At 39.8% G+C, this 21269-nt stretch overlaps 1 long non-coding RNA gene across 2 annotated transcripts in view; it reads right to left on the bottom strand.

Annotated features, from left to right (window-relative positions):
• LOC146433952 (uncharacterized) overlaps nucleotides 1–20948 on the bottom strand; it is a 72761-nt gene extending 51813 nt beyond the window's left edge. For both annotated transcript variants that reach the window (XR_014853765.1, XR_014853764.1), the window contains exon 1: nucleotides 20839–20948. This is a non-coding gene — a long non-coding RNA (uncharacterized LOC146433952). The remainder of the gene's footprint in view (nucleotides 1–20838) is intronic.
• Between the last annotated feature and the right edge of the window lie 321 nt (nucleotides 20949–21269).

Genomic DNA, 21269 nt, shown 5'->3' with positions numbered 1-21269 from the left:
TAAATTAGACTTCCAAAACTAGAAACGTTGAAGTCATACTTACAGGAAGATAAAATGATCTTTTTCTGGGCACTTTGCTAGCACGTCACCTTTGTTTCTCAATAATCATTCAGTTTGCTGTTCAAGAATCTGTCAAGCAGAAGTCAGTGAGAGCTGAGACCCCTGCCTCCTGAGACCCCTGCCTGTGAGCACCCCTCAACAAACACCCAGCAGCAATAGTTTGGTGATAAAGGGAGCATCAGATGCAGGCAACACAGGAGACAGCAAGACTGAGAAGAAACCTCAGGCTAATCTATGTTTTCTCATCTGTGATCTGTTAAATCTCAGAAATGGGCTCACTTGAACTTTTATTAGCCACAGAGTAAAATATCACCAAGAATAGCAGACAATCATGGCATAATTAGGTAAGAAGATGCAAGGTGAGAAAGAATATCTCTGTTGAAGTTATACCTCTGTTACTACCTGCATGCCCCAACTCCTGTTTCCCTCTTACCTCTTTTCCTGGAGAATCCTAGATTCTGAAAATTCATTTCCCAACACTAGTGATAACCATTAGGTTGTATAGGAGAGAAGACAACTGGAGCTATTATACCATTATTCTTCATCTTTATGACAGTTATGGTTTAATGCCTGCTGGCAACTAAGTACCACACAGCCACTCACTTGCTCACTCCCCCAGGCTGGATGGCAGAGAGAATCAGAGAAGTAAAAGTGAGAAAACTTGTGGGTAGAGATAAAAACAGTTTAATAGGGAAAGTAAGAGCCATACACACGGGCAAAGCAAGGCAAGGAATTCATTCAGCACTTTCCATGGGCAGGGAGGTGCCCAGCCATTTCTGGGAAAGCTGAGCTCCACTGCACATAATGGTGACTTGGGAAAACAAACACCATCATAGAACCACTGAGGTTGAAGAAGACCTGCAAGATGATGAAGTACAACCTTTGACCAAATACCACCATTCCCATGAAACAATTTGCAGAGTGTAATCACTCCAAATATCCCTCCTCCTTCTTCCCCCAGCTTTACGTGGTGAGCATGACTCCATACGGTCTGGGACATCCCTGGGGTCAGCTGTCCTGGCTGTGTCCCCTTCCAGCTCCTTGTGCATCTTCAGCCTCCTCACTGGTGGGGTAGGTGAGGAACAGAAAGGGCCTTGATGCTGTGCAAGTGCTGCTCAGCAACAGCTAAAACATCCCTGTGTTATCAACACTGTTTGCAGCACAAATCCAAAACACAGCCCCAGAGCAGCTACTGTGAAGAAAATTAACTCTACCCCAGCCAAAACCAGCATAATACCCTATTCTTTCATGGTCAGTTATTAAAAGAAAAAAACACTAATCAAAACCAAAATAGGTTCACAGAGGTAAAATGAAAAGTACTACAAGTTCAGGAAAAAGTCTTTATAATGAGCAATTAAATAGAAGGCAAAGTTAACTAGCGAAGAGATGAATAAAAGATGATACAATATGACATAAAATATAATGAATGGAACGAGAGAGGTCAGCCATGGGCACCTGTACAACTCTTCAATGTTTTCAAAGATGTCATATCACACAGTGCTCTCAATGATACAAGAAGGCTACATATTTTAAAGTGGACAAAGTGACATAGAGAATGAGCCTGCAGAAGTAACTGAGTTGGTATTTGAGGTATATTCAGAAAATCCAGAATTTCATTTTATTTGTGGAAAAGTAGTGAAAGAAAGTCTAACTGTCAGTACATATTCTCTACTTCTTCCCCAGAGGCTCACATCTTACCACTGCTATAACTACTGTGCCCTAAAGGCCTTTGTGCTGCAACTACAGTTCTGGCTTTTTTAACAGCTTCCTGCCCTTCATCACGCCTATTACCATATTACATCCTCCCACTGCTACCCTAAACACCTCCTATTCACAGTATTGATAATGGGCCATTTCACAAGGAGGGCAAAATAAAGCAGCCATGCTTAGTCTGGAGCACACAAATTTACTGACTGTAAACTGTGTTCATACTGTTGGTACTTAGCAGTGTTTGGCACTGCCAGCAGCCTGAGAGGCTGGAAACCAAGCCTGATTGAGACATGAGATTTCAGTTTCCTTTTCCTCCTGTGCAAGCTGTCAGTGTCCTGCAGGTCACAAAAGGTAAATACACCTGAAATGTCAACTCATTAATTTTCTGGGTTTAGCTCTTGATTGCTCTGTCTCAGCGGGTTGGCATAGATCATTAGGCACCCACACGATATGTTTCAGTGTTTGACATGGAAAGCAGCACAGGCCCCAGGTTGCACAAGCATGGAGATCTGTGAGGCTGCTACCTAACTCAGGCACCCTTTCAGCAAAACCACCTTGCTGTGAGCTGTGTTGCTTGGCCAGACACAATTTACCCCAAACCTCAGGGTACTGGAGAGGCAGGATGGGTAAGGACTGCCTGGATTGTCAGGTCTACTCTCCCATCATCAAGCAGCCATACTATATATACCTTTTCCTATTAAACAACATCTTAAAACTACTTGAGTAGGTAGATGAAGGCAAGACAAGATACTGCTATTAGACTATTATTGCATCTAAATTGAGAAATGCTTTTAATCTGTGCTACCAACAAGACAACTGAATTTGCTTTTGGAAAAAAAAATTAGAAACTTCTTTGAGAAGCTGTTCAGCTCAGCGACAGATAAGCAGTAAGGTGTAGTAAAGCTTCACTCCAAACACAGAAACACCAGGTGATTTCAATCACTGACTCCTAGATAAAATATTCAAACAAATGAAGTGACAGAGAAGATTGAGAGTCTTTTGCCATCTGATAACAGCATGGTTACTGAGGGCATTATTAACACACACACATATACACCCCAGGATGATGATTTGAAGGCTTTCTATGTATGATATGAGTTAGTAAATTTTTTCATAATGGAGTCATTAAAGGCATTTTCTATGGATTTTTTCTGATGATAACATTTTATATTACTAATACAGAGGGGTTTTGCCAAATTAGTTCCTAATTGTACCTAATCAAATACCACAACACTATCTATCAGGACAATGGCATCCACTACTGTGATTTTTATTATACAAACCATTTTAAGATCAGACTTCTGGAAATTTTGACTGAAAGAAAGAATTCATATCCTAGTTTGAGGCTTCTGGATTTATCTTAAAAGTAAGGCAGCACTGCAAAAACTATACAAATAAGGAAATTAGCCTGGAACATGTACATCAGTAATGTCAAAATTCTTCTCAGTTGCATTTGTTGCAAAAAAAGGAACAGAGTTCAAAGTCTTCACCTGAACAGGTTAAACAATTTGTGCACTGTATTACTAGTGGTAAATATTCACTGGCTGACATTTAAGAGACATGGATGGCCAAGAGTAATTATTTTTAAAATAAGGTCTCAAAAATCACTTATATATAGGTTTATATTTCTATATTTCTGATCAAAAACTTAGGATGCAGCTGGGAATACATGGCAGAGTAGATTCGCCCCACAAAAAACTTATACTTGGAACTTGAAGTCATTTTGAGCAGAGATTTTGAAAGAGGAAAAACAAAAAGCAATATAGGCAGTAATTGCTAATGTTGGTCCATTCAGACAGTATTATCTTTTATCTGCAGACTGCCTGTAACACTCTCAGTAATGACTTGGTAGGCAAGGCAACAAGCAGTATCTTTTCCAACTTGGTTCTTAGTTAAAGATATCCCTTCATATATGCTGGATCACTTATATTGTACATACTTTCATTGCTATCAAGTGTGTTACGCTGCCAAGTGTGCTAAAGAATTCAGCATCTGTTACATATCTTTTCCCTATTTAGGGTAAACAGTATGTATTTAATAAGAACCCATCTCTGTTGATTAACCACCCTGTTTCTCTCTTGCTTCCCCATTTGCAATTCCCTTCCATAAAATTTCTGCCTGGACTAAATCTTTGCCTGCATGCACACCATATGGCACAATGATATAAATGAGAGGAGACCAAGTTAATTGATTGTATTAGACCCCATGAAACAGATTTTAAGTTCAATGATGTGCATTTTTTCACCTATGAAGAACACAGAGGTGTCACCCGAGCTCATAGAGCAACAGGATCTTGCACAGACAAGTTATTTGTGCACAGAAAAGAGGAATTCATCCTTTCATAAACTGGAGATGAAAGAGAACAGCAGCCTTTCTATGCATATTTGCTTTATGAAAATATATTTGTCTCCCTGAAGTGTACATACCTCAGAACTGACACAGCCTTATCCAGAGCTCAAAAGATATGCAAAGACCTTCCCCAAGTAAAGCAAAAAAAATCCTAAGAGTTCAGCAATCACATTGCAGCAGCTTTACATGCAGAGAAATTAGAATCAGGTGCAGAGAGATTCTGTGAACAAGTGCTTTTCTCTGCTTTTCCTGCTGATTTTTTGAATTACTACATCCTGGGATGTAGGAATACACACAAGCCCCACAAGGATCTCTCATGTAGTTTTACTCTCTATCTATCCCCCTGCCAAAATTTTTTTGCATCACCTGTGATGAAATCTGAGGAAAAGGAAATCTGTCACTTTAATACAGCTTCCAAATCACATGTAAGAAGGCATTTCAGAAGAGAAGATTTTATATCTATTCAAAGAAAAGTGCAAATACAAAGCATTTTTCTAGACACAGAGAAAAAACATCATAAGAACCTCAATATGCAGTAAAAAAAAATAAGAGAAATACTGTGCTGCTGTTGAGCATAGACATAAATCAGATGCTGGTATGCTCCCTGCTGTTTATGTGTGGTGCTGCTCATCACTACCATAATTTACACATGGAAGAAGTAGTTCTTATTAAAAAAATTAGGGTGTAACTGATTTCAGTGCAAATTCAGAAATGTGAATGATGATAATCACAAAGTATTTTCCATGGAGGTCACCGAGCAAATGGGCATTTTCAAAGAGCATGACCAAATCCACTATATGGGAAAACATCCATTTCAGTATTTGTTAACTTCTAGTAATTTATATAGTAGGATCAGGACTTTTCCATTTTTGTTTCTAGAATACAAAGTATATTAGTTGTACATTCATGATTTTTTTCAATGAAACTTCACATGACCTGTCACTATGTCTTTTGTATTATTTTTATCCCCAAAATGTAAAGATTTCCAGACAGAAACATCTTCACTGGCCAAATATTTCTGGAGCCCTTTGTACCAAACCTTGCAAAGTAGCTGACCTTCAATACTTTTTTCCTTTCCCCTCCCTTGCCACTATAAAAGGAACCACAAGAGATACAGTTTGCAACTCCAAATCAAAAGTCAGCTCCACATCAGTGAGTCCACTCGTGGCTCCAAGGGCTCACTACAGACCCTGGAAGGGCCAGAGGATTCCCAGCCCAAGAATTAAGCCTTCCCAGGGACAGTCCTCCCTAGATAGACTGGGGCATCTGTCCCCTTGCAAAGGCAAGCAAACTTTACTACAGCCTTTCCTCCATGAAGTGGGTCATTACGGAGCAGGAAGCCTTCATGGATGCTCCAGAAAAACGTGGTTTGCTGTTGGATCAGTTTTTTTCTCAGCCAGAAAGGTTAAGGCTCTGTCATCCAGAAAATCTGAACAAGTAACATAAGACTGGTTGCAATCCTGCATCAAGGGGGTGGGGGGCGTGAATTCAAAACAAAATAAATAAATACAGTTTGCAATGTCAAGTCATTACCAAGAGAAAGATTGTGGGTTAAAGTGCTGCCTGAACATGCAAGCTTGGGACTGCAAGGCAAGAGAGCATCTCCTTACTGGGTGCAGGGAAAGGCTGCACACACGCTCCAGGTACACAGAGCATCACATCAAAGGCACACCTGACTCCACCAGCCATTTTCCTGCCTAATGGGAATAACCTGGAGGACCCCAAATACTGCCTAACAGCTTGGATCAAAGAGGACAAAGAAATATTTGCTATACTCCTGCTGAATTGGAGTTTGCACTACAACAAAGATAAAAGAGTATTTGTTTGTCCTCATTACATGAAGCTTTTTCAACAAAATAATTAACTGTAGCATAACAGAAAGCTTCACTGGATAAGAATTTTTAAAGCATGTGTTGAAATCCAACTACTGAAAATGAATTTGAAAGGCCATGTAGGAATATAGGGAAAAAAATATGTAAGGCTTTTTTTAGAACTTTATTTTTTTAATATTTTCTACCCTCTTAAAAGCATAACCATCAAAGCAAATAAAAGTTTAATAAGTAAAAAAAAACATTTTAAATGAAAAACCATGATTAACTTATTAAGATCCATTAAGTGTATAATTACAAGGATTCTATTACATTAAGATACCAATTTCTTTAAAGCCAGAAATAATACCTGCTGAAACTTTAATTATTTAAATGAGAAAAGAAAAAGGCATGTTATCTTCTCTGACAAAGATTAAAATCAATTTAATTGCTTCTCTGCTGCATTGACATGATTCTTGCTGTGAGTCAAGCAACCAAAAAGGGAAATTAATACTGCAGCTGTTAATCAAGTGATATTTGTGTGCTCCATCTTATTATAGCAGGAGCAAGAATAACTACTACTTTGGAGAGTTTGTCCACACTATATTTCATAGAATTTTTTTGCTTGAAAGAGCATCTTTACTTAATTTGAGTTGCAGGCAACTCCAGGTGACATGCAGCCTGAGAAAATTGTATGTTACATTGTTTGATCCCCTCGTAAAAATTGTTCTTCCAAGAGTAAGGTTTATTTCATATTAAATTCACCCTCAGGTATCTGACTCGCTAGTATGAAATTACCAAGTCACACCAAAAAGGGATGGAAATACAGCTGGAGGAGAAGGTTGCATATGAATCATATTTTCCAGGAAGAAAGCAGGTCAAAAAATCAACAATTTCAGTAAAATTAGAACATGCATTTGAAAACATGTAACAGCTGAGCACACAGCACAACCCATGGCTTCTATCTGCTGATTTAAAAATGTTTATCCTTGCAGTGCCTTTGTTAAACCTCTGCACCAAGTGAATATTCAGCAACATCTACAGTCGACAAATTAATCTATCTGATTGTAAGAAAAATGGTATTGTGAGATATTTATGGGTTCTGAAATACAAACCTGTGTGGTGCCTCATCATCTCTTATCAGCCCTTGTTAACTTTACAGATGATGAGAAGCACCAGAATTACTGAGGTTGTCAAAACTAATAGATCTCAGAGGCTCAGCACCAGCACAGTTCAGTTCCATCTACAGTCCATTTTTGAGAAATTTTAACTCCTTCACATCTCTTCATTGAGCAGGAATGAATTCCATTACCTGGGCTGTTATTTACTGTCAGCAGCACCAGGCACTATCCTAGATATTTCAGGATGAGCAGACAGCACTTTTTGGGAAGAACTTGTGTTACGTGGCAGACAAATACCAAGCAGTTCAATTTAAATACAACCTAAAGCACTATCTGGATTTTATTGGAAATTCTAGGATCTGGGAACAGCAAAATAAAGGTAAAATTTTTTTGAGAAGGGCTTTCCTGGGACAGTTTGTGTATACTTACTAACTGGGTAGAATAATTTGTAACACCTTCTTCACTTAATGCACTAGCAAGCACTAAATAACTAGGTAGACAGCTAAATGAGTGTCTTCAAACTGCAAAACTGGTTTGAGTTGGGTTTATTGCAAAGAGTCAGTGAAATTGAGGAGTCAAATCTCTTTTCCTTCTATATTACTTGGGCAGTTTCATTTTTATCTAGTGCTTTAAACTGGGTATCAGGTCACTTCATAGCCCGTTCTGTGACTGACTATGCTGCTAGCAGACTAACAGGTTACCTTCAGTCAGGCCAAAAGTGGCTGTGATGGATCCCAAAGGCTGGTTTTTAAGAAAGAAAAGCTTCAGTGAGTTTTGATACCAGACTGCAGAAACCAGCCTGGGTGTGGGTTGTGACAGACTCCCAGAGCTCAGATGTTCTTGAAACCGAAAGTCAGGGAGCCCTATTTAGAAGGGATTTTGGCTCTATTTTAAGATCTTGTGCATAGGCTCAGGACAAGGTCTGTTTTTGAATGCTTATCTTCTGGTTCACTGGGGAAAAAAACCCCAAGGCTTTAGCTCTAAACACTCCAATCAACCAGCCACCATTACTGCCTCACTTTTATTTTTTCCAGCAAGTGACGGAGCTCCCTCCCTCACCCTGGAATAACCTTGGGAAAATTCCCCTAGCAAGACACACAGACAGAAAATCTCACCAATACAATAGGTGTGTTTCACCTGTTCACATCCTGCCAGCCCCAAGGACACCCTCTGGAAAGAGACTGGAAACCTAGACAGAATGTTTCTGGACAGAATGGCAGGGAGGAAGGAAAACATCAGACAAGGCACTGAGGATGCTTGTGAACCCAGCAGCGTTTCATGGCAACTTTATTTACTGTCTCCTAAATACTTAGTTCATAGAAACTTGAATTTGTAAGTCTCCTAGAGGCATTGCAAGCTCCCAGGGAGCTGCAGGAAGTGGAGGAGCAGCAGAGCATAGTGCAAGGCACCTATGCACTTGGCACAGATGGCTGCAGGAAATACTGCAAATCCAGACAGGCTGGCATTGTGTGGAGCAGCAAAGTGAGACCTTGGACAAGAGGCCAAGAAATTCAAGTTGCTATTCAGAAGGGGAACAAAGCCAAGGAGTCCAACAGCAGCAGCAGCAGCAGCAAAGATTTTCCTGCCCACATTAGATCAGACTCAAAGGGAGAGACTAGTGACACCAATAAGGACAGAACATGAGCAAGAGTCACTGTAACCATGCAGAGGAAAATAAATCTGTCATGGAGATGAGACAGCAATAACAGCAAGCTCCCACAGTGCCTGGCAGGCATGGGCAGTTTCTGCACACACTCTCACACACACACCCTCAGGCTCAGATGGGAGCCTCAGCTGAACATGACACTACCAGGGGCTCAGAACAAGCCACAGCATCAGAGTAGAACTCTTCACTCATCTGCCACAGCAAACAAATATATCCAATAACCATCATGTCCTCTGGAGTGTGCAGCAGAACAAAAAAATGGAAGAGGTTTAGAGAAGGAGATTGGACTCATTCTATCAATCTTATTTTCCACAAAGTGTGACACAGCAAGCTTCACTTGCTCTGATGCTTGTCAGAGGGTCTTTGTCACCAAGAGACAGTCTGTCCATTTTCTACGAGAAAGTGGGATTGACTTTAGCAGTTGCTTCTCTTAAGAGTCCTAAATGTAATCCAGTGTATCTAGGAATAAACAGAAGTGTTCCATCTTGTTCGACAAGGATAATGTTATGTTGCCTTTCTTCTTTCACTCACATCTTGTCCATCCTACCTCTAGCTGCAGGATGCCACAGGAATAAAAGAGTTCTTGGCACATAGTGTGAAAGCCATGTGTCTAGCAGCAACTTTTTTTAATCTACATGGTTACACCCCAATCAGTCAGGCTACCTTTACCATTTATATTGGTCTGCATGTGGCCAACCACCTTACTAGACTGAGCAACTGATTAGGAATACCAAAAAAAAAAAAAAAACCAAACCAAAAATGAGAGCCACAAAACTTTAGGTAACTCAATAATATCCTTTGTCATAAAACATTAAAGCAAAGTGCCCAGAATTGTTGTGTGCACACAATTCAGCACTTCCCAGACAGTCTGGCACTTAGTTTTGGAAGTGCTGCATTGCCAGAAGCTGTGTACTACTCTCACCATGGCACCAGGGCACAGCTCTGCAAAAGTAGTGGAGGGATGCAAAAGAGGGAGATCTTTACAGGGCAGGGAAATATGGTGGGAGGGGTGGAACAGCATAAAAGCCTCCTGGCTCTAGAGTACTTATGCAAATCCATCACTGGAGAATAACATCTGAGCATCTTGGTGCACCTTCAGCAGCTTGCACAAAACCATGATCTGGTTCACAGCACTGCCTTCCCAAAAAGCTATACCTGTGGAGCCCAAAGAGTACTGCATTTGGGGTACCCTCACCAGCTGTAACAGCAGCTCACAGACAAGAGACACAAGAGAAGCAGGACTGAATGATGCTGTGGCCCAGCTGACATTGCCCCTAAGTCATAAGCCCCTTGGAAATGTTTGTGCTTCACACTGCTTACGTCCAACACAGACACAAATGTATTTAAAGAGTCTGGAGAAAGAGAGATGAGAAAAAATTATCTATCATTTCGAGAGCTGGCAGTACTCCTCTTTTGGGGAAATCTACCAAGCAAACCCAGTTTTTTTATATTGATTCCAAATAAAAGAAAGCACAAAGCAGATTCAAGCCCTTCTTCTGGGCATAAAAATATTTTCAACATGTATTTTATACATTATTGTGAAGACTCTTTCAGAAGCCATCTTTCTCTTTCCAAATACTTCACTTACACAAACAGCAGATGAACATAGTTTGTAGTTATTAGATATTAGCCTTAAATCCTCCCACTCCTCACAACACCACCAGCTCCAACTAGATTTTTGGACTTTCTTAATCTCTTTGTAGAGATGAAACAGTCTGTAACCACTTGGCACAATGCCAAGGTGAATATTTGCAACAATTGTAATACACCACAGCCTAAATCCCATTCCTGACAGAAGTTGGGGTGTTTTGCAGCAGAGGCAGGAAGGTACTATAAAGGGAAGTAAAACCTGATTTGATTTTTCTTGTGAGCTTAATTTCACTGAAGAAAATTGGGTGAGAATTAAAGGAGGTTTTTAGATTATTAGATAATTATTATTATTTTACCTTGTTAGATAATATTTTAAATATAATAAAATATAAAACAATAAAATTTATATTGTTAGATAATTATTACTATTAAATTATTAGAGAGCACATCAATCTTCTGGTACAGAGAGAGCCTGATCTATGATAGCAGATATGTGAGAGAACTCCTGCTCTGGTGTGCTGAGAACAGAGTCACATTGCTCTATAAGTCTGCATAAAACACCAAAGATCCATGTGAAACATTTGCTTTTTCTGGACACTATCAGCCTGAACAAAAGGAGAGGTAAAGTCTGTTTTATAACCAATATTTTGGCCTCAACTTTTTTTTTTTCAGCCAACAGCATTTCATAAAATTAGAAATAGTAAAAACAGATTTCTGGTCCCTTATAGCCTGCCAGCAAGCTAAAAGACATCAGAAGCTTATCAGGTTTCTAGCATCTCAAGCTTTCTTCAGTCATGCGTTCATCTTCCTTTCCTCATGACTTCTTTCAACACTGATAATGCGCAAAAGGAGAGCAAAAACAGGAATGAGGGAGGGAGCAAGAGGTGTCCCCACATCTTCCAACATCAGTAGTTTTTCCAGTCTGACAGTATGGAAACATAACTAATGGCATAGCATACACCATTCTTTATGAACAGTCATCATCAGGGACACCAGAAAAGCACAGAGGGGATGCTATGAAGATTAGGGTGCAATTTAGGGATTGGGAGCTTGGAAGCCACACACACACTTTAGATGCCTGACGAGATTCTGCACTTGTGGTTCTACAAGGATGCTTGCAATGATTAATTCATGCTTTAGTGCTCTATCATTACATCTGCAGCAAGTTAACCTCTCTGCCTCAGTTTTAACTTCTGCAAATTATAGATTATATTGTTACCTACAAATTACGGGCTAGGGATTAGTTAATATTTTAAAGGGACCTAAGGCTTGAAAAGACACAGAACTGCCACCAGCTATTGGGGGGGGAATATTTTGTATGAATGTGTAATGAATGTGTAATTCAATACTGCATGAAAAGAATGTACCCAGGTTTCTGTATGAGACCTGCTGAAAAAAACAGGAGAGAAGAAAACGGAAACCTTTAAAGATAATAGCAGTTGTGAAAAGAAGTATACAGGTTGCTCAGAGCCCTGTAAATGCTATGGATTTATGAAAAGAACAACAATAATATTATTCTACACTCCTGACCACCCTTAGATATGGCTACACAAACTGGTTCCACCTGGGAGGTTAAGTGTGAATTTGCAGCACATTTACTACTCTGCAGTAACTACCCACATGTATGCTTTTACTGTCCAGTAAATACAAGGCAGTTTATAACACATTCATGGTTCAGTTCATGTAAATTCAACTATAGCTGAATCTCAGAACACTATTATTAAAAACACATGTATCTGAGGTAATAACAACAGGTTCTGTATGACACCAGCAAACAAAACTTAAAATTAAATTCAATACAACGTAGAGTAAGCCAATGCAAGATGATGTGAGAACGGCCTTCCTGCAGATCTGTGTGCTGAAGAGGCATTTAAATCTTATTATACCCGATCATATTGCATTATTTGGGCACATTTCTGGATAGCATAAAGGAACGTTATGCCTGGTACTGCTAATTCCCCACACGTAGCAGATGGTTTCACCGTAGTGAAAATGTGTGTTTCAAAATCAGACCCTATGTAGGGAAGGTAATGATGGAAACCGTGGCATCACATTTCAAAGACACTGAGCTCAGTTTAAAAAAAAAAAAAAAAGCCAAATGCTACACAGGCAGAGAATATGCCAATGATTTACTGAAATGCCTGCAACAAGTAGGGGAGCCAGAAGTGAGATGCTGATGCTTTCTTTTCCTTTATCATGTAGGAGAGAGCAGCTGCACAGAGCACAGCTAAGACATGGGGCTCCAAACAACTAAGTTATTTTATGTGCCTTGGTTATCAGGAAAGTAGAACTACCAGCTTCAGGCTAAAGGAAAGCTCAGTAAGCATGACAAGCAGCAATGCCACAACCATAATCTAGTGAAGGCAACAAATACCTTTCTGAACACCTCAGACAGCACAGCCATATCAAGCTCTAGCTCCACTGGACCCCAGTGCAAAACCACTTGGTGTTAGAGGAGACACAGCAAACTTATTTCTAAGAAACTTCTCTATAGGGAAATAATTTGTCAGCTATTTCTGACAGGAAATAAAGAGGGCAAAAATATGTACTCAAGGCAAATTACACCATTGCTATCACAAATTCCATGCAAGAATGAGATTCCTTTACTTGATGGAGACTTGCATTTTGGCTCACAAACACCCTTGTTTGTCCCACCCTTCCCTGAATGCAGCTCTTCCTTGGGACCTGCCAGCAAACAGCAGAGGCAGCTGTCTTTTACAAATCATGACCTGAAAAGCAAAGATGGGTTTGTGCCCCTTTATCCTTTAAACCTTTAGCTAGACAAATGGGCTTGGCACACTTCTCACTAGCTCCTGTGTATTTATGTTCTTTGAGACTAGTGTGAATGAGAACAACCAGGTCCAGCATTTCCTGTGTGATATCCAAAGTTCAAAAGGAATTAAATGAGCATGAGGTTGGGAGGGGGTGGGGGGAGCAGGCAGGGGAGGGAAGGGAGGAGTTGGGGCATAGCTTTTCCCCGGGCTACCTTCAAAGACACTGGTAAAAGACTGCATTGTTTATTCCACCCCTGACTCCTGGCCCACAGGCAGCCCTCTCATACAGAATTACCACTGTACTATCCTGGTAGGGAGCAGGTCTGTATGGAGGCTGGGTCTGGTTTCCAAAGTGTGTCTGAGCTGCAGGAGGAGCCAGGACTGCCATATGAAGTCAGAGGCAGGTTAAAAGTGTCCAGTGCTGCCCATCAGCTCTGTGTGCAGAGCTCAGGGCCAGCTGTCCTACAAAGCCACCGACAGGTCAAACAGGGGCTGTTTATCACTTGCAGAAGCTTAATAAATTTTTGCTGTGATTAGATCCACATGGGATCTGTTTGGGACTTAATATTTCTGCCTTCTCTCTTGGCATGTAAATGAGCCAAAGAGAAAAGATTCACCAGGATCAACTCCCTGCTCTGCCAAATGAAGCACATCCCATATCAGCTCCTTCAGTTTCCTACATCCCAGGGTAACAGTGTCTTTCTTTCTCATATCAGAATCCATACTGAAGGCAAAAAGCTTTTCATGAAAAATTCCATTTTCTTTCCCTAAGAAAGTTTCAACAAATTGCCACTTTCTGACATTTCTTTTGTTGAAATATTTCTGACCACTTCTGTGAATATAACATTGCATGTGCTGCACAAAAATAAACACTTACAGAAAGCTAGATAATATAAATTTGGAAGCCTGTTAATTAGAGCTAAACATATGAAACATATGTCAGCTACTGATGTATATTAAAAATATACTAAAATATAGCCGCTTGTTTTCCATCACTATAGCTATGTAATGGCTCGTGAAAAATGAGAGGTGAGGGCAACATCTCGAGACAGAACATTAGTGTTCATTTTGGTCACTTTATTGGTGTCCTAAGTATATGTCCTGAAGACAAAACTTTACTGCTTTTCATGGACCTTCAGCATGTAAAATGCAAGTATCAATTCTGCCTTCTTTATCATGGCCAGCAAATCCCAAATCAAAGGTATTTTCTCAGAGCTGCCATGACTCAACTGTAAGGAAGCCTGAAAAGTCTTTGGTAGCATCGCATGGCAGGATTCATCTACACATACAGCATCTATTACTTTGGAAGGGGTATTTACTGTCTACAAAGTCTAGTACTGGAACTTCACCAGAAGTTATAGACTCTTTCCTTCAAAGTTAAGAGAGGAAAATAAGTATATAATAAAGTGGTTATTATAGGTACATAATAAAGTGGTTAGTGTCAGTTTTAAAGTGAAGGATGTAACATATAATTTATAAAAATGGGCCAAGCAACCTTTTCCTCAAAGTGTCCTTCTTTGCTGGGCAGTAGCCAGGCTCCTTAGACAGATGGAGAAGACATGACAAATTGTCTATGCTCTGCTCTAGAGTCAGCTCCCAAAAGCAGCCTGGCCCACTGCATCACTAGCTTTGAGACAGGCAGGGAGCAGGTCTGTCTGGAGTCAGCCACCACAAGACCCTGAAAGCACATACCTGGCTACCTCATTCCAAACTCCCAAGCCAGGCTGAATGCAGCCAAGTAAAAGACATATTTTTTTTTTTTAAAACTGGTGACCAAATGTATTGGATCCACTCATCAGAGCATGGCTGCCAGCCAGAACCAAGCCCAGGACATTCAGTTACAGCCATACAAGTTACTACCTCCAGCCTCAAAGCAGAAACCCACAAGCAACAACAAAAACCGTCCAATAAAATACATCCACCCCAAAAAAATCCACACAACCCACAGATATGTCTGACTAGTTTCCAGCAAAACAGAAATGACTACACTGAAAAATGACAACAGACTCTATTTGCTCAAATATGGCCAAGTAGCCATATTTGCTCACTAACCTAAGAATCTCATTGGTATTCTCCAAGGTGGAGTTTGCCCTCTTCCTATCAAAAGCTTAGCTAAAAAGTAGAAGAAATCAATAACCTTTCCAAAACAGATACCATTTTCTGCATGTGTCAAGAGTTTCCTAAACCATTTGTATACTACACTAGGATTTTCTCCTCCCTGTGCCCAGAGGCTAAGTCCTCATTACACTAAGAGGAATTAAGGAAATGTGAAAGTGTTCACAACATGAGGTGGGCTGTTTCTGTCATAGTAATTCCTTTCATGCATTTAGGTTTTACAAATCGAAAACAGATACACATATAAGAAAGTCAAATGCTATAAAATGAGCTTGACATTCCAAACTAGTAGCTAATGAATTTCTTTGATAATACTAAAAAGTTGAAAACAGTAGTAGAAAACTGTTTGTTCTTATATAAAGAATTAAAACTTAATGCTGCAGAAGAAAACCTCTTAAGTTTTATCACATTTTGTCCTTGCTGAGTAGTCTTGGCTTCAGCAGCTGCTACATGAAATGAACTGTCACTACAGTGAATAAATAAGTAAGCAGTGCTGTAATGCAGCTGCCCCCAGTAACAGCATTAGTATAAAGCCTTTAGAGGTAACCACAGACCAAACCAGAAATGTGCTCTGACTTTAGAAAGGGGTGCTTGCCTGTGACTAAACATCTTAGCCCATAGATTATAAAGGTCATGTACCAGAGCTTATCTCTGATTTTTCCTCCTTCTTCAGAACTCAGAAAAGAAAGGCACTTCATTCACTGCTTATTTTGGCTTCCTCCCTGGGAGACATTTCTAACAAAAACATGACATGTTCGGGTGCTCTTCCCCTCTGGCCCACTCTCCCAGTACTAAAGAGGTCCTCTCATCTCTCCCCACAGCCAATGCTACCTCAACCCCTCTTTCCCCTTTCTCATGTTGTAACACAGCCCTCATGCACTGCAAGCAAAACACAGGCTCTGGAACAATGCCTGTGGGAAAAGGGACAAGGTAAGATCAACTCCCTCATCTATGCTGGTCTGCAGATTTCATCAGAATTCTGATTTCAGAGGGAAAAATATCCTGTTCATTTGACTAGGAAACTCCAGGAGCAACAGACCTATACAGATGGACAACAGTGTAATAAACAGAAACTTGGCAGCATGAAAAGAACACCAGTTGCTGAAAAACTAATTTTATTACAGTTTTAGGTTCAAATAGCTTGTGTTTTTTTTAATTTTCTTCATGCTCCTATAGAATCTCAGTTACATAGAATCACAAGTCTTCCAGCCAAGTGATTTCCTTAGTAGACAAGCTCTTTTCATAGAAATGAAAGATGATTCTTTTATAAGGTCACCCTTGGAGAGCTTACCGAAATAGAGATGAAAACATTAACAAGAGCCTGCTCTGTATTCTAGAGAAAAATAATATCTGAAAGGAAGGGGAAAAAAAACATCAGACAAGCACGAGCCAAGTGGGAAGTCTTGCTATCTACCCATTCAGCACTTCTGCAAACAAATCAATTTAGTCATCTGCAAGCTTGGCCATAAGCTCCCTGCAGGAATTATAGCTCATGCATATACAAGCCCCAAAGAGTTTTGTTCAAAGTTTAATCATATGGCAGAAAAATATCATCCATCCACTGTATATGCTACTTCAAGTTCTAACATCACATTTTTGAAAAGGTGAAGGAAACACAGAGCACTGGCAAAGTGACAGAAATCATTCAAAACGTTCAATTCAGCAGTCATTCAGGATAGTGCCACAAAGAGAGGGGGAAAAAAAACCAAAGGCAGTTATGAAGAAGGTGTGCAAGTGTGCAGCAGTTTAAGATTAAAGAGAGGAGTAGAACTAATAAATACTACATTCAAATGAACCATTAGTATTTCCTCCTTCCCCCATTGCAAGAATATTGACCAAATGATCTAGAATAAATAAGTACCTGTGTTTTCTGAAAGGAACCATTTAATTTTCTTGGGACTGGGGGGGCGGGGGGGAGGCCTTGTGTTTCATTTTTTGACATCGATGGTTACTGTCCCTCCCTCTCAACATTATAATTTCAGATCTAAGTAGGAGTGTGGCAAGTATATTTAGCACACCTTTTAAAGTACTTGATTTGCTTGTAACTTCATCCCACTTCTGTTTCAGCATTTCCTCTGTCTCACTCTGTTGTCTAGAAAGATTATGAGAAACCTAAAGAGGCACAGTCAGCTACCTCAAAAGCTTCAGAATGTAGGGAAACAGTAGATTTGTCTCAAACAGCATCTTTTTCCTCTGCAATTATATTTCAATTTCACCTATCCTTGGGGAGCCTTGTTCCTTTTTTTAAAGGAAAACAGCTTAATCTAGGCAAGTTAGTAAATGGTTTATACACCATAGCTATTACCTAACAAGTTGGTCAAAACTTCCTCAGACTTCAGGAGCCAGCTGTCTCAGCGGATGGTCCAACACCACACAGTAATGCTCAGGTAGCTTTATGAAATAAAGGAAAATACGCACATTTCCCAAAAAGCCCACAGATGAGGTCAGAAAGCAGTACAGAAGAAATAAAGACAGGGTATCACTGCTGAATGTCATTTTCCTCCTCAGCTGACAGATAATCCAAAGGGAAACTTTTTGCTGCATGCCACTACAGTGGCACAGAAGGTGCTAAGGCTAGCAGAGCTTTCCCGACATGTGCACTTACTCCCCACCCACCAGTTATTTGTAGTGCAGGATCTCTGAAATATTTGCTTAAACAATTATGGGGGCTGTGTGACTTCATCCAAATAAAACTGAATTCTTGACATATTATTTAGAGACTTAAGGAGAAAAACAATTATACTGCACAGCCACTGCCATCTGGAAAACCTGCAGATCAGATTCTGACCTGGTATAGGACCATGGTTAACCTCCGGGACTATTCAGTAGAAGACCAGAAAAGCAGCTCAAAACACTGCAAATGAACACAGTAATTAACCAGGGACAGATCTTCATCCCTGGTAGCACATAGACCAGAGTAGTAACCACAACTTCTTGCTAGAAGTTTCAATACAGAAAGCAGAATTGATTTTTCTGCTATATTGTTCTTTGTTAAGCAAGTTAGAGCACTTTCTTCCTCCACTTTAAATGTTCATTTTGTAGTCATTTTACACATCTACCAGTCATCAGAATCTGTGCAAGTTAGTGCATTTACATCAACTTCTGAACAATTCATAAGTCACAGAACATTACATAATTATATACATCATATAATTAAGATAATTCAAAAATCCCATGCTACAAGTACATTATTTATACTCTATAGGTAAACCACAGCCATAAGGAAATGCCACCTTGTTTTAATCTCCTGCATGGACACATTATGACATTGCTGCAAATTGCAGTCAACTTTTACACACAAGTTTGGGTTGACAAATATCTGTGAAGCAGAGAGACCCTGAGAAAAAGCCACCAGGAAAACAGACCCTCTGGGCCAACTGGGAAGGCATGCAGGCAAAAAAGCATAAACCCACTTATACTGGTTTCAAGAAGTTCCAGATGTACATATTAACAGCACTGACAGCCCTTCTAGAGCAAAACAAATATCATCTTCAAGTCGTGCTTGGCAACATCTAACTTTTATAAGTGTACATCCATATTGCCTGGCATAAAGGCAGAGAGCCACCTTGGGCCCAAACTCTCCATTCCCCCAGAGATATTTATGGATATGGGGAAAAAAAAAAAAAGAAAATCAAAAGGCTTTGTGATTACTCTGTGGCACACTGAGCCCGTAAAACTAAACCCATTTTATTTCATCATATTCAAATCCCCACAGTTCTAGTGAAATTTAATTATACCTTCACTTTGCATAATTAAACAGCCATTTCATAGCTTTCTAAAGCATATAAAATGACTGATGAGTGCAGTGGTAAAACTTTAGAAAGTACTAAGAGATTTAGGAGGCTACAGGTATGTCTAGACAGCAGCATTATATTGTTTGCCCAGTGGGATTAAGCAGCCCTCCACATATGCCACATTCTAGCACTTCAACTATTTCTGGTATTTTATCAACCCCATTTACAGCTAGCTCAAGTAATTGCATCATGTAGAACAGATATACGTAAAATCCTGGTGATTTATCAGATGGGACTCAATATTTTAGCCACAAAGGAACTTTCAGAAGGTTCATAGTTTAGTGAAGCAGTAGCTGTGGAACTTTCAGTTGAACCCTTAGCACTGCTTCATGCTAGTACATAAATTGATCAAGAAACAACACTTTATTCTTCCCTCTGCACTGAAAAAAAACATATTATGTGATTTTAATCCCATTTTATATATTCCCTGGAAAACCTTTTAGATCAAATTCACCATATTTTAGGTTTCTTCTTTCCTGGTTTTCTGTGCCACATTCATCCTTGTGGTATCCCAGTCAGCCGTCCTTAACTCATTCCTCTTTGAGAAGAGGTGCTAATGAGCTGTGGTATCTCTAACAGCAGAGCATGAAAGCTTTTTCTAACTTTTTTTCCTTTTGGAAAACTGATATTTGTAAGCAGCTAGAATAGGATTCACACATATCAAGTAGTACCTAGTTTTTTCTCTTTCTCATTCCCTTCTCTTTTCAAAGAGACTGCCTTTGCTAATAAAATGGTTTCTGAAGCTAAAGGATGCATCTTACAGAATCCTTTCTTTACACAGCAGCACAGGTGATAGGGACGTTCAGTCAACGCACTGCACAGAGAACATAATTACCAACAGTCTGCTTTGAGAAGGTATTTGGGTCACATGCTAGGTGAAAAGTAGTGGTTTTTACCATTCTTAGAAACTCTACAGAAAGCCTTCACTGTGCCCAGAATGCTATCACTTTATATGCAAAATTATTCAAATGAAGCAACCAAGGATAACACAAGTTGATTTTATTATAGGAAACTTTGCTTTTGTTTTTAATTCAGTCTTGTTTTAACAAGTCAGTAAGCCATAACATAAGATCGCACTTCTATGCCCAATGCATAATCTTGCACCTTTTAAGAAAACCAGAAAAAACATTACTTAGGACTCTTGTCTGAAAAATACCTCATGCTGCACTTTTAGTACTGAACAGGTGTTTTAACTTATTTTATACATTTCTATTCAAATATAATCCTAATGTAGAATGGTAAAAACTAAAAGGAAAAAATCACAGATGGAGTAATATATACATAACAAAATGTGAAAGTATAAATAATGCAAGCATATGGCATACTTGTGAAACTGTTTGGATGATCAGGCAAAAGTCAAATGAAAGCAGCGTTCCCTGTTTTAATCTTCAGACATGATAGGGACAGTCTTCTTGCATTTTTTAGAAAGGTTAGAATAGTCTTTTTTCTTGAAAATTACCATGCTCCCTAGACGAAACACTTTTTACTCAATTCCTATAACTCAGTATCTAAAAATGCACCTTAGCTTGGCCCAGTCCCTGGAGACCACACAGAGCACACAGACCTTATCACAGCAATTCTGTGACTTAGCATTTCCAGAGATCCACATGTACCTGATTGCTGTGCATAGAAAAGGTCACCCAAGTTTATAGTGTACACATGGATAGAATAACAATACAGGAGAGATCTCTGTGGAGGAAAAACAACCTTGAAAACCGACCAGATTGCACAAACTAAAAATGTTGCCAGAAGCCAACACAGACAGAAGTAGAAATTGCTGAAAAACAGTTCTCCAACAAACAGCTGACATACACAAATATAAAACTGAAATAAAAAAAATAAGCAACCTACTTCTTCTTAGACAATTCAGCTTGAAGAGCTGCAGCCCTAAGGCCACCCCACTACCTTTACAGAGGCACGCAGCTGAGACCCCTAAATTGCTCTTCCTACACCCGGAGCCAGTTGGACCTTCAGTGATTGGAGCCCCAGATCAGCTGCCAGAGCTCACAGCAGCTCCACCCTCTGCAGGAGGGCAGAGGAGAGAGAGTTCATACCCCAGCACCTCAGCTGTCCTGCTACTAACTCAATGTTGGAATAGAAATCTGCGTTTGACATCAGTTTAAGCTACACTCCCTGGACTGGCTGGGGTGCAAGTGGTGTTTTTTTTCTTTTGTGCAGAGAGAAAAACGCCAGTGACAAATTTCTTACACTGTTGCTGAAAAATTTGCCACCACCAAAACACCAGAAGTGTTACATCCATGGCAATGGAGCAGCATCTGAGG

Source organism: Lichenostomus cassidix, chromosome 8 (assembly GCF_008360975.1).
Source record: "Lichenostomus cassidix isolate B80296 chromosome 8, HeHo_3.0, whole genome shotgun sequence".
NCBI classification, from domain to species: domain Eukaryota; kingdom Metazoa; phylum Chordata; class Aves; order Passeriformes; family Meliphagidae; genus Lichenostomus; species Lichenostomus cassidix.
The sequence above is the reverse complement of the archived record's forward strand: the minus strand, read 5'-3'. Positions and strand labels throughout refer to the sequence as shown.